Source organism: Myxocyprinus asiaticus, chromosome 43, assembly GCF_019703515.2.
Source record: "Myxocyprinus asiaticus isolate MX2 ecotype Aquarium Trade chromosome 43, UBuf_Myxa_2, whole genome shotgun sequence".
Classification (NCBI taxonomy): domain Eukaryota; kingdom Metazoa; phylum Chordata; class Actinopteri; order Cypriniformes; family Catostomidae; genus Myxocyprinus; species Myxocyprinus asiaticus.
Genome location: NC_059386.1, coordinates 35,915,293 through 35,930,160, shown reverse-complemented (window position 1 = coordinate 35,930,160; position 14,868 = coordinate 35,915,293). Strand labels below are relative to the sequence as shown.

The window sequence follows — 14,868 nt, the reverse complement described above, 5'->3', positions numbered from 1 at the left end:
TTAATTCACTTACTGGATTATCCAAAAATAGGCATTCAGATATGGTTATTTAATATAAACCCATTTTTTATAGATTCCAGTTAGCGTGCATTTATTGTAGTTGGCCACTTCTCTACATTTGAGTAAAATTTTTAGTTCAGGATCAAAGGGATTGTACTTAAACACCTTGGTGCCTCATTTTGTCATCACAATGCTTTATTATTGGTGCACCGCTTTAATGTCACAGACTTTAAAGTCTAAAAATGTCATCTTGTGCTACTGATTTCTCGCCAAGTACCATTTCTCTCCCGGCTTCTGACACCAAAGGCAGAATTCTCGAGCAGTGCTTTGAGTCGAACTTTTGAAGTAGAAGTGAGCAAGCATTAAGAAATTAGATGTGACCTGGCAGTCTCAGGAGAGGAGAGAGCTTTTAAAAGACTTTAGGCCCAAACTGAATGTGGCAAGACATTAAAAGTTGGCTAATATTCAAGTTTTACAGCGAGTCTGCCAACACAGATTCTTTGCACAAGTTTCTTTTGTTTTAAATTTTAAGAAACGGTTCAACGAGTTGAAGATGGAGATAAGTGGTGATATTTCCTGTTGAATTCTAGAACAGCACGCTGAAACGGGTCGCTGTCATATCTCGTACTGTTTAACACATTTTAACGTCTCTTGAAGGGAATTTGTGATGCTTTGAATATGTGAGATTGCTGTTGCTAAGGGGGAAATCTTTCATTCGGAAGCAGATTTTCTCTCTACTTGTTCATACGTTGTGGAGTCCTTAAGTGGAAAGAGAGGCTTTGTGGTTGGTTCAGTGAATGTTATAATGTGACAGGGATGCATTGGAAGGAAAAGTGTCTGTTATCGGATCAATCTGATTGCTTTTATTGTGTTTAATGGCGTTGTGTTTGCCGGACCTTCTGCCTGCTTTTAGACAGCACCTGGAGTTGTAAAATTCCAGTTTGCTTTGTTAAACCCTCTCGCTCGCTTTGGAGATACATAAAGTAAGCATGAAATGGTATTCACAACCCCTTTTAATTCCGTAATGTGACTTATTTCCAAGTTAAACTGAATATTCTGAGTAGACTTGATTTGGGCTGGGTAAAAATATTGATTTTCCAATTAAAATTCTAAGACTGATCTTTTACTCAATCCACAACCTTCTGCAGTGCGATTAAATCACTCGCATAAGCGGCCAAAATTTTAGTCACTGGCTGGTTCAGATTTCACTCACCAGTGATTGAGTAGTATAGTATAGGGAAAAGCATTTCCGAGTAATTTTGTAGTTGAGTACTCTAATCCACAAAAAAAAGAGTAATTGATTACTCGTAAAGTTCAAAATAAAAAGTGACATGTACATTAGAGCAGTGTTTCCCAACCTTTTTTCTGCAATGGCACACTTTTTACTTAAAAAAAAAAAAAAAAAAAAAAAATACCACGGCACACCACTATCCCACATAACTATCGTTGATAGTTTTCCATCCGTCTTAGTAGCGTGTTTACTTGTAATGTTTGAAATTCGGCTATGCAAAAAAACGCAAGTCAAGTAGGTATACTGTATAATGAGGTCACAAGTGGCAAGAGTGCTAATTGGGTATTGAAAAAACAACAAATTTGCTCCTTTTCTAATCTGTAGATTTGTTCTTGCAAATTAATTCTTGCAATGCCACAGCATATTACAGGGATGCAAACTCATGAGGGGCGAAAAGGTGAGCCAGTTACTGGTCTACGAAAATGTTTTCCGAGGATAAATATTTTATTTTTTTAAAGAATAAGCGAAAAGCACCAATTCCAGCGGTTTTAATGATTTTAATAAAATGGTGAAAGTTTACTTTTTATAAAAGTGCTCTGCACATACACATATACTGGTCTGATTAGCTTCAGAGTTTCTCGTACCGCTTCGCAGTTTCTTTCCACCATAAAACAGATCCTCGTCCATTGGTTTGCATGACTCAAACAAGAACCGAATACCAATACAGTAGAATGCAAAAAGAATCTAAATATTACAAGTATTATTAGTTCTCCACTTGTCTTCAAAACCACAGACACCATAATATCATCATCTTTTATCCAATGCCATGATGTAACACATCCAGAGCACCCCCTAGAGGACTCAATTGTGATGGCAAGATTTGGTGAGAGATTCAGAGAGAAAGTACAGCATTTAGCACAGCTCGTGGCTGGCAAATGCGCAAAGAAAAATCAAGTTACGATATTCGAGCAGTGTTTTTAATAGTCAGCTAGCTGGTGCAGAACATCCCTAGTATAGTGGCGAAAAAGTTTAGCACCAAAAGCCTATCACTGCCTGTTAAGAAAAAAGTTTGGTTTGACTAGTTCCGTGTAATTTAAGAGAATATTACACTCATTAATATGCACTTAACTAAAACACTTCTGTGGGACGCTCGCTGAACTGCTTCTATTCTTAAAGAGACAGTACCGTTTTAGCGCTAATTCTAAAAATCTATGTAAATACTCATAATTAGTAGAAATTATACATGTAAACAGTAAGTATGTAACAGTATATACATTTGCAATAAATTATGCACAATTTCAAGACAATTTATTCATGATATGCATCAGAATCTAATTAAATTGAGAGCTTGTGAATCGGAATCTAATCAAATCGGGAAATCTGTATTGATGATGTCAATCAGAAAGGAAAGTTGTTTAAGATGCAGAGCAAGGTGTTACATTTAATGAAAGATTACAAAAACAATAATTTTTTATTTGGGATAATGTGCACTGATGAATTGTGAACTCTTAAGACAAGTAACTTGTATTAAGTAAATGGGATAATTTTTATGATTTTATATTTAGTATGTTTTTTTAATGTCCAAAAATCACTCAGCTCTCTAGATGTCTTTGACTCAAATCGGCCCGTGCCCGGGGTGGCCTGTGAACTGTAGGTGCCTCTCTCTTTAAAGAAGAGTTGTCACCTGCTTGCCTATTAAAAACAGTGAAATAGCCTTTGACTCTGTTTGTGCCTCAGGAAGTGAAATCTGCGTGTTGATGTTTGGCTTATGTAAGAGGTTTTAAACATAAGTCTCTCATCAGGATGATCTGATATTGGAGCATCCAGACCACCCTGATGCCAGTGGTTATGCCATCCCTAGACATAATCATAGTGCTTAAAGCTCTTAATAACATGCTGGCTCTGTCTCGCGCTTTTTTAGGTGCGACAGATCCTACGGCGGGCGGCAGTGAGTGTATGCTAACCCTTAAATGCTGCCCTACAATTATCAGATCCCCTAACCCTGCATTTTCACACTATTTAGGATGTAGCAACTAGGGCTGAGTTATATAACTAAAACAATTATTTCTTATTGTTTTCCTTTTTACGATATTCAGTGTTTATATCTGTATTTGCATTTGATCTGTTATGGTTTAAAAAGGTTTTTCAAACAGAGAAACTGTAATTTGAACCAAACTGTCAGTCAAATACATTCAAGAATGTTTAATGAACATAAATACAGTAAAATCTAGTTTATCAAAGTTTTTCATGAAATGAATGAACGCAAGGAAGAATATGAGTGATTCTCACGAAACCGGTCAAGAAAATGTCCTGGTCATTATTAACCCAAAATCAATACAAAATAAAAAAACAATTATTACATTATATTATATTATTATATCATTTGATTATAAACTTAATATGATTGTATTTAGCAAAAAGAAAAGGAAGGCTATATTTACAACCATTAAGATGTTTTTGTATTGTGACATTATTTTCATAGTTAGAAATGGTTTTTTTAACCACCATATTCACATTACTGTAACGCTTCTGAACTCTTATTATTCCCATTGTTTTCAGTGGTGATTCTTATTACCACAGCACAGTCATTGATTACTGTATTTTAGTAAAAAGATGTGCTTGTGCAATGATTTAAAAATCACTGAATATGTAGGCTTTATTTTCTGTATACAAAAGTAAAAATTAGAGATTGACCGATATATCAGATTTACCGATTAATCGGGGCTGATAGTTGTTTTTTTTAAACTATCAGCTATTGGTAAAAATCAACTCTGATGGTTTCCGATAGTTATTTTTTGGCTTAATTTCTCCGTGGCCGGCGCTGGAGGGTTCTACAGTGTAAACTCCTTGGTTCAACAATATAATGGCGCTCAGGGCGTGCTGAGTGACTCCAGCCAGGTCTCCTAAGCAACCAAATTGGCCCAGTTGCTAGGGAGGGTAGAGTCACATGGGGTAACCTTCTTGTGATCGCTGTAATGTGGTTAGTTCTCGGTGGGGTGCATGGTGAGTTGTGCGTGGTTGCTGCGGTGGATGGCGTGAAGCCTCTACACGCTATGTCTCCGTGGCAATGTGCTCAACAAGCCACGTGATAAGATGCGCGGGTTGACGATCTCAGACGCGGAGGCAACTGGGATTCATCCTCCACCACCCGGACTGAGGCAAATCACTACACGACCACGAGGACTTAAAAGCACATTGGGAATTGGGCATTCCAAATTGGGAGAAAAAGGGGAACCCCCCCCCCCAAATAATAATAATATAACAGTGCCTTCTGCCTTCTAGAGATTAAAAAACAATCACTGACTCCACGTGGAGTTTCTTGTGTAACTTGACTAGGCTGTTTATAGAGACGAACGCTTAAAAAGGGGGTTTGAAACATCGACAGAGAAAAGCCAACGGTATGAACACAATACATGTTATTATTATCGTCATGGTACATTAAATCAGTCATTTAAGACAACCGAAGTTGGTTTTATAATCCATTTGTTTATAACTAATCGCTGCACTGGAGATCTGCATTGCTGACAAGGTGGAGAGGACGCTGACGTTAGCTAGCTGTTCGAATGGTTAGAACAATGTTACAAGTCAAGGATGGAAACTGCTTAACTTTCCTCTTAATCAGAGATTATTTAGCAGAGACGGCGCACTATTATTTAAATGAATGGGAGAAATTGGAATGCTCAACCAAGAAGCTCTAGCGCACAATGGTCAACAGATGTAGAAAGGAAGTCCCGCCTAACAGTTAAGAACCAATCACCTTTTAGAGACAGACATTGCCTGTCAATCAACTCTAGATCTTGTTCTAATGTTCTTTAATGTGTAAATGTACTCTTGTTTGTACTATACTCTTTCATTTCTCCAAACATACTTATACTCTTGTGAAGTGGTCCCTGCTCACATACATCCTGTTTAAAATATTAAAACAACATGACATTGTTTTTCCATACTTCATTATCCCTGAGTAATGATTGGAAGGTGAGGTAGGTCTGTTTAGATTAATTATTTGAGATGAATTGTACATAAAATAGTCCATAATTCTGCGCTGTGGGCACTGCCATTGAAACAGACTTCAGCGTAAGTTGTTTTATGCTAGTAAGCGAAGCTTCCGCTCTGTGAACGCGGAAGTGTGATAAAGGCCTATTGGCCTGTTTTCCCACCTTAGTTATCGGTATTGGCAAAACCCACTATCGGTCGACCTCTAGTAAAAATACGTAAAATATGACCAGGACATTTTCTTGACAGGTTTTGTAAGAATCACCAATATAGTTCTTCCTTGTATATGGGCATTTTCATTAATTTGCACCTATATAACAGTACATAGTAATAAACAGCAATGTTATCTACCTATATTTTTTATTAAAACATTTTAGTAATTGAAAACTGCCAAGCAGAGACATTCGTGATCATTTTTGAGTGATGAATCAGAGTAATGAATTGATTCCTTGAAATCGGCAGTTTGAACTGATTCATGGAAGTGCATAGTCGCCGACCAATATGTGTTGTTTTTTTTTGTTTTTTATTTTTATTTTTTTTATTATTATTTTTTTTTTTCAATGCCCAATTCCCAATGTGCTGTTAAGTCCTTGTGGTGGCGTAGTGACTCGCCTCAATCCGGGTGGTGGAGGACGAATCTCAGTTGCCTCCGCGTCTGAGACCGTCAACCCGCGCATCTTATCATGTGGCTTGTTCCACGGCATCACGCGCCCCACCGAGAACAAACCACATTATAGCGACCACAAGGAGGTTACACCATGTGACTCTACCCTCCCTAGCAACTGGGCCAATTTGGTTGCTTAGGAGACCTGGCTGGAGTCGCTCAGCATGCCCTGGGATTCGAACTAACGAACTCCAGGGGTGGTAGCCAGCATCTTTACCTCTGAGCTACCCAGGCCCCCAATATGGGTTTTTTAATTGGCGATAGTCTGAGAAAGGGTGTTCTATATAATGCCGATATATCATACAATTTAATATAATGAATTGAATAGAAAATAGTAAATACAATTGCTATAAACTTTTATTTAGCACTATATTTACTCAAAATTTCACACAAAGCGTTAACTTTTAAATAAAAAACAAAATCTGTAAAAAATAAGATTCTGTGTGTTTTAATCATACCATTTTAATAATTTGTTTGCAAATCAATAACATTTGTAATATATTAGGTAGAAGGAAATATCAACAGTGCCACGGAAGGTATGTGCGCATTAGCAATCACATTTTTTCACAAAAGAATCAAACTAATTCACATACAGTACATACAGTGCACAGTGAATATGACATTTACTTATAGTGCATGTAAAGCACATTTACTTTGAAGTTGCTCTCATGCGCTAGTTTGGATACAGTGAGGGGAGCAATCTGCTGACAGCTTTCAGTTTACATGGCCCAACTTGGACTGTCAAGGACTGATCGTCATGCAACATTTGAATCGGCCAAATGGAAAAATGTATTTGCTGATATTTAAAAAGTCCTGAATATCAGCCAATTTGTTTGCCTCGACCACTAGAAGTCGCTAAATTTTTGCTACAGAAGTTTAAATAGGCTATTAACCCTTTAAGCTCGGATTGGCCCTGCCGGCCTTCGATGTCAAAATATTAATAACTACAGTCTTGACCGACACAAAAAGGGTATTGTTTGAAAGCTTAGAAGCTCTACTTTCCAATGCATGCAGGCATTAAGACCAAAACTGAACAAGTGCTTTGAAATTTGCAGACAAATCAAAAGTGTTCCGTTTTGATAATCTTTTTTTTTTTTTAAATGGCACTGTACATATTATTGCAATCAGTAAAAACATCAAATAGTCGTGTCATATGTTGTTGGAAAGCTCTCAAAGAGTAGAATTAAACCAGCCTATTTGTTTTACTCACAGACAAAAATATATTGAGTAATAGCTAATTATTTATCTTTGACAATTATGTTGCGTTTTTGTGATTATCCTTCTAACGAGTCCACACACAAGATAATCAGATGTATAGATCATTAGATAATCCACATGAAGCACAATGTTACATATGGCCACCAGGAGATGGCGCCAAATACATGGCACAGACTCAATGATGACTCAAATGACACAGAATGAAACTCATTCTGTGAAATCTCATTACTAAAATCATGTCTGCATGTTATACAAACCTTTAGTCATTGTTGTGTTTGCATGTGTAATTAGTTCTTATGTACAATTATTATGTTTTATTTGTTTGGAGAGACTTTTGAACACAAAGATGTTTTGAACACTATGATGAATTATTTTTGTAATTCTATAACTTTTGATCGCTTTGTTGTACACAATTTTTCTCCGATACAGCTGACATAATTGAGAACAAAACAAAAGCAGTTTTTCGGAGCCACCTTATTTACACACAGAGATATATAATGTCAAATAAGAAAAAAAGTACATTTTTGCTCAATTTGTTTTGTGATTTATTATTTTTTCCAGCAGTTTCTTTGTCTGAGAGTCTCAAAATGTATCATAATCTATATCATTAAAAAATTTGAAGTTTTCATTACAATGATACCAAACAGTTGTCCCCCTTTTTTATTTTTTATTTTGGGTATGCCACTGAAACAGGAAATCTTTAAAAACACCTTCAGAGCTTAAAGGGTTAAAACATCTACTCACAAGTTGTGAAACATCAATATTCATGATGATGCTTAATTTTATATCACTAGCATAATCATTGTGACTTTTTGATATATTTCGCCTAGCTCTAATAGCAATAAAGCAGAATTTGTTTGGGATTGTAGTTGTTTAGGATTTTTCCCTAAATCTCGAAGACGGTTTGGTTTATTTCATGTGCTTTATATGAGCTTTTATGTGAATGTGCTGCCCTCTGCCGATGAAACTTATTAGATATTTGTGTGAAAATGCAATGTGGAATGCAGTGTTTACAACAAGAACAGTTTTGAAAAGGAATTGTGTTAGTATGCCCTCTTGTCTTTTCTGTAAAACCTGCAAAACTAAAACCACTGTATATTTAACTTCCTCTCTCCAAGGTGACAGCAGTTTAGTGTTGCAGCGACACAGGTATTTTTATTCGGCAGAAAAGCCCTAGCGGTGACACTGAGGGAAACTTTTGAATATTTGTTCACAAGTCAAATACATATCTCTGCATTCAGTCGTTTTCCAATTTAATAAACATTTTCCTCCTTTGCATGGAATTGTGGAAGTATTCAGTGGCCTCTTCCTATTCCCAGCCTCTGATAGTCACAGCTTAATTTAGAGGATCTCTCTTCCTTTCTTTGTTCGTCTGATGAATGCAGCTCCACTTTATCCTGCAGTCGTTTCCGTTTCCCTCCGGCCAGCTGAAACAAACATCTGGCAGAATGTAAACACGCCACTTTCATCAACGTCTGGGCTTCCCCTTTCAGCACTCGCCAATTAGGCGCCCAGAGCGGCACTGAACTGTGTTTAGCTGCTTTCGCTATTCAACGTGCAAGAGCAGAAGCGGTTTTATTAGTGAGTCGATTAGGTTTTAAGAGGAAAAACCAGGCGTGTCCTAACCAGGCGACGCAAATTCAAGCTGCACAAAGCAACGTAATCACTGCTAATCCGATATATTTGATGTTTAAAGTAAACATGAAATCAAAATTGACCCTATAGACTTCAACACGTTCCTGGAGCCATTGCAAACAATACATCGGTACACATTTGTTTTCGTAATCTTTCATAACATTTTTATGATTTGCTCCGCCTCTCAAGAGACTTTCCTTTTCGGCTGACCAAGCTTGATATTTAAAAACATATCTTTTTACCTTAAAATAGGTTTGACAACTTTTTGAAAATGATTATTAAAACCATGCATGTGTATTTTTTTGTTTGTTTTTCAAAATCGTATGAAACCAACATAAATACAAATATTGCTAAGAACTTTGGATTGCAAACAACTTCTGCCTGATACTTCATATTGTGCTTAATACAGTGCAGTGTACTATTGCGTAATTATTGCTTCAATTAAAAAAATATTCTATATAATTCTATATAATATAAGCTGTAACTATTTTCTCAGAAATGGTGGTATACTCTCAACCAAGAATGTCTCTTTGACGTCAGTCAGACTTGTCGATTGTGTGGTGCAGTGGTTAGAGCTCTGGGCTTCAGTTCAAATGACTGGGTGAACCCCGGTTCGATACTCGCTTCAGCTGGTATAAACGTTATGACTGTTGTGCCGGAGCTCTTTGCAATGTGCTGAGGGAATGGCTGTAGGGTTTGGCCCCGATCATTGATGCTTGCATCTATATTTTTAATAATAATAATTAAAATAATAACGTTAATGTTGTCTCTACTAGAGGTAGACCGAAATATTGGTTTTTACAGATTAATCAGTGCCGATAGTTGCTTTTTTCCGGCAAAAATCGATGTGATTCATGATTTATTTATTTATTTATTTATTTTTTAATTTCTCTGTGTTCCTCTGATAATTACGTTTTTTTTTATTTTATTTTGTTTTTTTTATTTAAGCGAGGGCATGCAAAGAAAAATAGTATCTCCAACTTCATATATTATGAATAATAATAAGGTTATAAAAAGCTAATTTTGGCAAATATGAAATCGCTGTCATTTCAAAATAAGAGTCTCCGGTGTGTTTCAGGCTTGTTTAGTGTTAAAAGTCCCATGCAGCAAAATGTTTTTCTGACTATTATTGTGATTTTGGTTGATAATTAAACTACATCTGATATTTTATTATTTTGGACTCTGGCCTTTATGATTGTGCCGACTAAGAAAATGTTATAACTTTCTATGAATCCATTTTAAAACTATTGACCGATTAATCGGTTATCAGCGTTTTCCACCACCTTGGTTATAGGTATCTGCAAAATCCACTATCGTTCGACTTCTAGTCTCTACATGTCCTAAATGTTCTAGAATAAGTGGTCTCATTATTAACAAAACACGGAAACTGTAACATTCTTAACTCAAATGAACTGAATTCTGTTTTCATCTGCTGTTTTTAAACAATTGGCCGATGTCTTTTATCAGCCGATACCGATGATTGGCCGATACATCGGTGCATCACTAGTTTAAACTTTTTTTAAATTATTATTCCTTTTCATTATCTTTTCATTCACAAGTGTTAGTGGTTGCAAAAAATTTCACCAACCTTTAGCTTAGCACTTCTTTTTGGGGGAAAAGAGTACCAGTTTTCCAATTTTACTTGTCTTCAAGACAAATAGGCTATATTGATGGATAATTCAAACCTTATTGATGCAGTACAGATAACTTCATTTATTGATGCCATTTTCTTGTCACACACATTTGCCTTAATCTCTTTAAGAATAGTAGCCAATTTCACTCTTGTTTCTTGTCTGTCGCCAGACCTGTGGTGTTTTCCTAATTGCATACCTCATGTGTCACGTGATGTTTTCTTTCCACTTTCCAAGGACGTTCTGCCTTTATCGCTGGGAAAGCAAAGAGGCATGCCGTCCGCGTTCCCACCTCCCAGACTCGAACAATAACTCGCACCCCAGGCCCACAGGTCTCGTCTGACTGCAGGTCAGATGAAATGCACGCTAGATAGGAATCAGATATGCAAGTATTTCTGGCTCCCTGCAGATGGCTGCCGAAGAGCATTGATTTCCATTACTGGGCGGATTGGATGACATTTTTAAAAGTGTTGTGTGGTTGGAGCTCCACACGAGTGGGTGTATGACTCTAATATTGTACCAAGGGCATCTGCATCGCTGTAACCCGATTCCTTTAGACTTTGACACTGGACTAGCATGCAGAAGAACAAAATTAGGACTCCATTAAAGCCTTGGAGAACCATTAGGATATTGTCCTGGTATTAGTCCATTCTAATGTGGATTTGGTCGTTTAAAATGTCATTATTGCTGTAATCTACTCTCATAAAAGTTATTTTAGGATTTCAGCGAATCACTTGCGTAATGTTAGCGGACTAGGCACTTTGTAGACAACATGAGATGGATGGATACATGTTAGACTATGGTATTATTATCTTGCTAATGGTTGGGGTTTGAACAGCACCTTTTAGCCTACATTTTGTACCAAAAATGTAAAAAAATCTATTTGGTTGAAATTATTATTACCCGTCCGTGCGGCCTTGGTTATGTTTCAGAGACAAAAACTTTGTTTTTGTTTTTAAATAACATGCACTAAAGGTGGCCGATATACTGGTTAATTCAGTATACTTGTAGAAATGTTTGAACCGGTAGAAATTGTCAAGTATCATTCTTATGGCAGGAGTGCAAAATGCCAGCAGCATGGTACAGAATGTGCATTTAGTTTAGAAGATGTATTACAAATAGTCATTATTTTATATTATTTTATATTTCATAATCCGTCATTAGTTACTTTTGTGTTACTTTTGCATTAAAAGGCACCATTTCTCACAGCAAACTCTTATAATGTTCAACTTAGTTTGCTTAGATTGAAAAACGATGCCTAGTAGATAAAACACAGTTGGCTGATTATTTAAAATATTTCATTTATTGATAAAGTTAATATATTGGAATGCACACGACAGGTCTACCATTGGACGTTGTTTTAAATAAAAAAGTTACGTTTTTGAATCACTTTCCATAAAAACGTGCATATCGTGATATATCGTTATCGACCAAAAATGTCAAGATCATAATATAATCTCTGAAATCACTGACAAAAATGTTCGTTGACAGGGTTTTTTGATTCCATTAAAGATTACAAAGACAAGACGATAAAGGCATATCATTGACAAACTATTTTATTCAAGCATACTGTTGTCAAATATGACAACATAAAAATTATACTGCAATATATTAACAGTGCAAGATATAAACAGAAGAAGAAACATCTAGCGAATCTGTATATAGAAGATATTATGCATTCATCTAATCTAATAATCCAGTATGTTGGTGCTAACACCGGCAAAATTAACCACTTTAAAACGGGGCAAATACTTCATTCAAATGCATTCTATTTAAACACTAGTTTAATCACTATATCCACAAGATATATGTAATACAACAGCTTACATCTGCACAGTGAAGCGAATGAACAGGTGAAGTTGAACTAAATGTCGCGCTAATCAGAATATGCATAATTTGAATTGCATAACTTGCATAGTGAATACGCTGTTTTCGTAAAAAACATGCTACACACAATGCGATAGCCTTTCATGGAAAATTAAGAAGTCTCTAAAGCAAGAAGAATTCAGAATACATTAGGCTAACTTCTAGAAAGTAGCTAGTACTTCAGTCTATTCATTATTATTTCAGAAGCTCAGGTTTTTCACATGGACAGTACGATACATGATTAAATTTATAAATGTTTGAATATTTGATTAAAGTTTGGTTCTGTTTGACGCACTTTTTTGTCCATTTTACACATCATCATCAACTAAAAGATATTATTTTCGTTGACTAAAATTGTCATTTTCATCAGAGTAAAATGGAGTAAAATTAATGAACGACACAACGAAATATTGACTAATTTTAAAGGAAATGTTCGTCTAAAGACTAAAACTATGACTACAACAAAAAACGGTGAAAAAATGAATACCTCTTATCGCCAAGGGGCCTGGGTAGCTCAGCGAGTATTGACGCTGACTACCACCCCTGGAGTCACGAGTTCGAGGGTGTGCTGAGTGACTCCAGCCAGGTCTCCTAAGCAACCAAATTGGCCTGGTTGCTAGGGAGAGTAGAGTCACATTAGGTAACCTCCTCGTGGTCGCTATAATGTGGTTCTCGCTTTTGGTGGGGCGCGTGGTGAGTTGTGAGTGAATGCTGCGGAGAATAGCGTGAAGCCTCCGCGTGCGCTACGTCTCCATGGTAACGCGCCCAACAAGCCATAGTGTGCATGTGATAAAATGCGCGGATTGACGGTCTCAGACGCAGAGGCAACTGAGATTCGTCCTTCGCCACCCGGAATGAGGCGAGTCACTACGCCACCACGAGGACTTAGAGCGCATTGGGAATTGGGCATTCCAAATTGGGGGAAAAAAATACTACTTATCGCCCACCCCTAACGTGCACTGATGAATCGTGCAGAATAAGTCCAGATACATGTATTAAGAAAGTAAATAAGGTCTAATTTAACCTCATGATGTGTTTAAAGAGTAAAGACAATGATGGTATGTCATTCTGTCGTTTGATTCATTATATTGCTGTGACTCACAGCGTGGTAAAGGCTCCGTAATCATATGACCACTCCCCTATAATGAAGCTGTTGTTTCCTGAGACGACTCAAATGTAACGTCATGCTCCCTAGGGAGAAAACACAGAGTGATGCTTCAGAGACACTGAATAACTCTGTTTTGTTGCTTTCTACTGGATAAGACAAGATAAACTGCGAAATCATCTTTGATCTTTGACCATGCTGACCTATGGCCATTCGGAAAGGGTGGTCCTATGAGCTGAATGGGGAAGCATCTGTATTCTTCATGAGAGTTTGGGTCTCCAGGATGGGACGTGGGGGGGGTAGCCGCTTCCTGTAAGGCTACAGCATTGTTTGGGGCTGCTTCAGCTTGCAAACACATTTGAGAATGCAATGTTATCAAAAGAGGCTTGGAAATGTCTCGTTTTTGACATGCTTTTGAGGCATTATTTGTATCATCGAGGGATTGGACCACATTTTGGGTGGTGTCGGTCATGATGCTGTAAGGAATATTTACCAAAACCGTCAGCAGATGTAGTGCGGTAGGTTCTGTAAAAAGCATTCTCATCTTTAAAATTGGTTACTAGGCTTGTTGTATTCAAACTCTGTTGACCCTTGCTTTTAACCATTTTGATTTGCATTTTATTTGATAAAGTTTGTGTAATTAAGCAAACAGATGTGCTATACTTGGAATATTAAGGGTGCAAATTATATTAAAACATTTAAAAAGCAAATTTATGCATTGTCATCCTACTGCTAGAAGGTCTAATGGCTGACATGTAAACCAATATTAATAGTTGGTCTCCAGGTCATGGTTGTCCAAGTTGATAAAAATGAGAAATCTTTTAAAAATCTAGTTTGAAACACATCAAGTCTGTAGAAATGTGATAATTGTGACTTATTTGGTTTCATAATAGCATGTTCTAAGAAAAAAATGTTAAAATGTCAAGTGGTGTACATTGCACCTTGAATACATGTGAGTGTAAACAACTTAATTATTAATTTCAAGAAGTTTTTTCAGGCTTACACAACATGACCTAAACAAAATCATAAAATCATAAAAATGTCAAAATATTGGATATTTAAAAAAAAAAAAATTCTATGTCTTTATGGTTTTTGTCAACATAAATAACAAAATGGCAACCTACATGTTGGTTACACCACATGACTTTTTCAAATATGAATAATGGAGCTGGGCGATAGGACGATGTAATCGGATGTCGACAATGTCTTAAAAAGATCCCGATGCCGATTGCGAACAGACGATGATCAACAATATCGGGAAATGGCAAAACCATGGATCTGGAAAGTCGCCAAATATATTAAACAGCGGCCAGAGTGTGAAACTAGCACCCGCCACCCGCAAAATGCGACAAAGCTGAATCCAGTTCACAAGCTCCTTGTCTAAATGTATTTCATGCATGAGTAATGTTGCTCATCTACATGCAACATGCGGGTGACCTGTCTCGGAGTGACACAAGACAAGAAATGCTGTTAGTCACAAAGACATGTGCTTGAAGAAACCCACTTTAATATATATATATATATA

At 36.7% G+C, this 14,868-nt stretch overlaps 1 protein-coding gene across 6 annotated transcripts in view; it reads left to right on the top strand.

Moving 5' to 3' along the window:
* The window catches only part of apc (APC regulator of WNT signaling pathway), a 62,948-nt gene that overhangs the window by 22,391 nt on the left and 25,689 nt on the right, over window positions 1-14,868 (top strand). For 2 of the 6 annotated variants that reach the window (XM_051686354.1, XM_051686353.1), the window contains exon 1: window positions 13,162-13,861. The exons of 3 other annotated variants lie outside the window; for them this stretch is intronic. The gene's annotated coding sequence lies outside the window, so the exon portion shown is untranslated. Of the gene's footprint in view, window positions 1-10,615; window positions 10,722-13,161; window positions 13,862-14,868 lie in introns of those variants that run through there. One more of the 6 variants, XM_051686352.1, reaches the window with a different exon arrangement.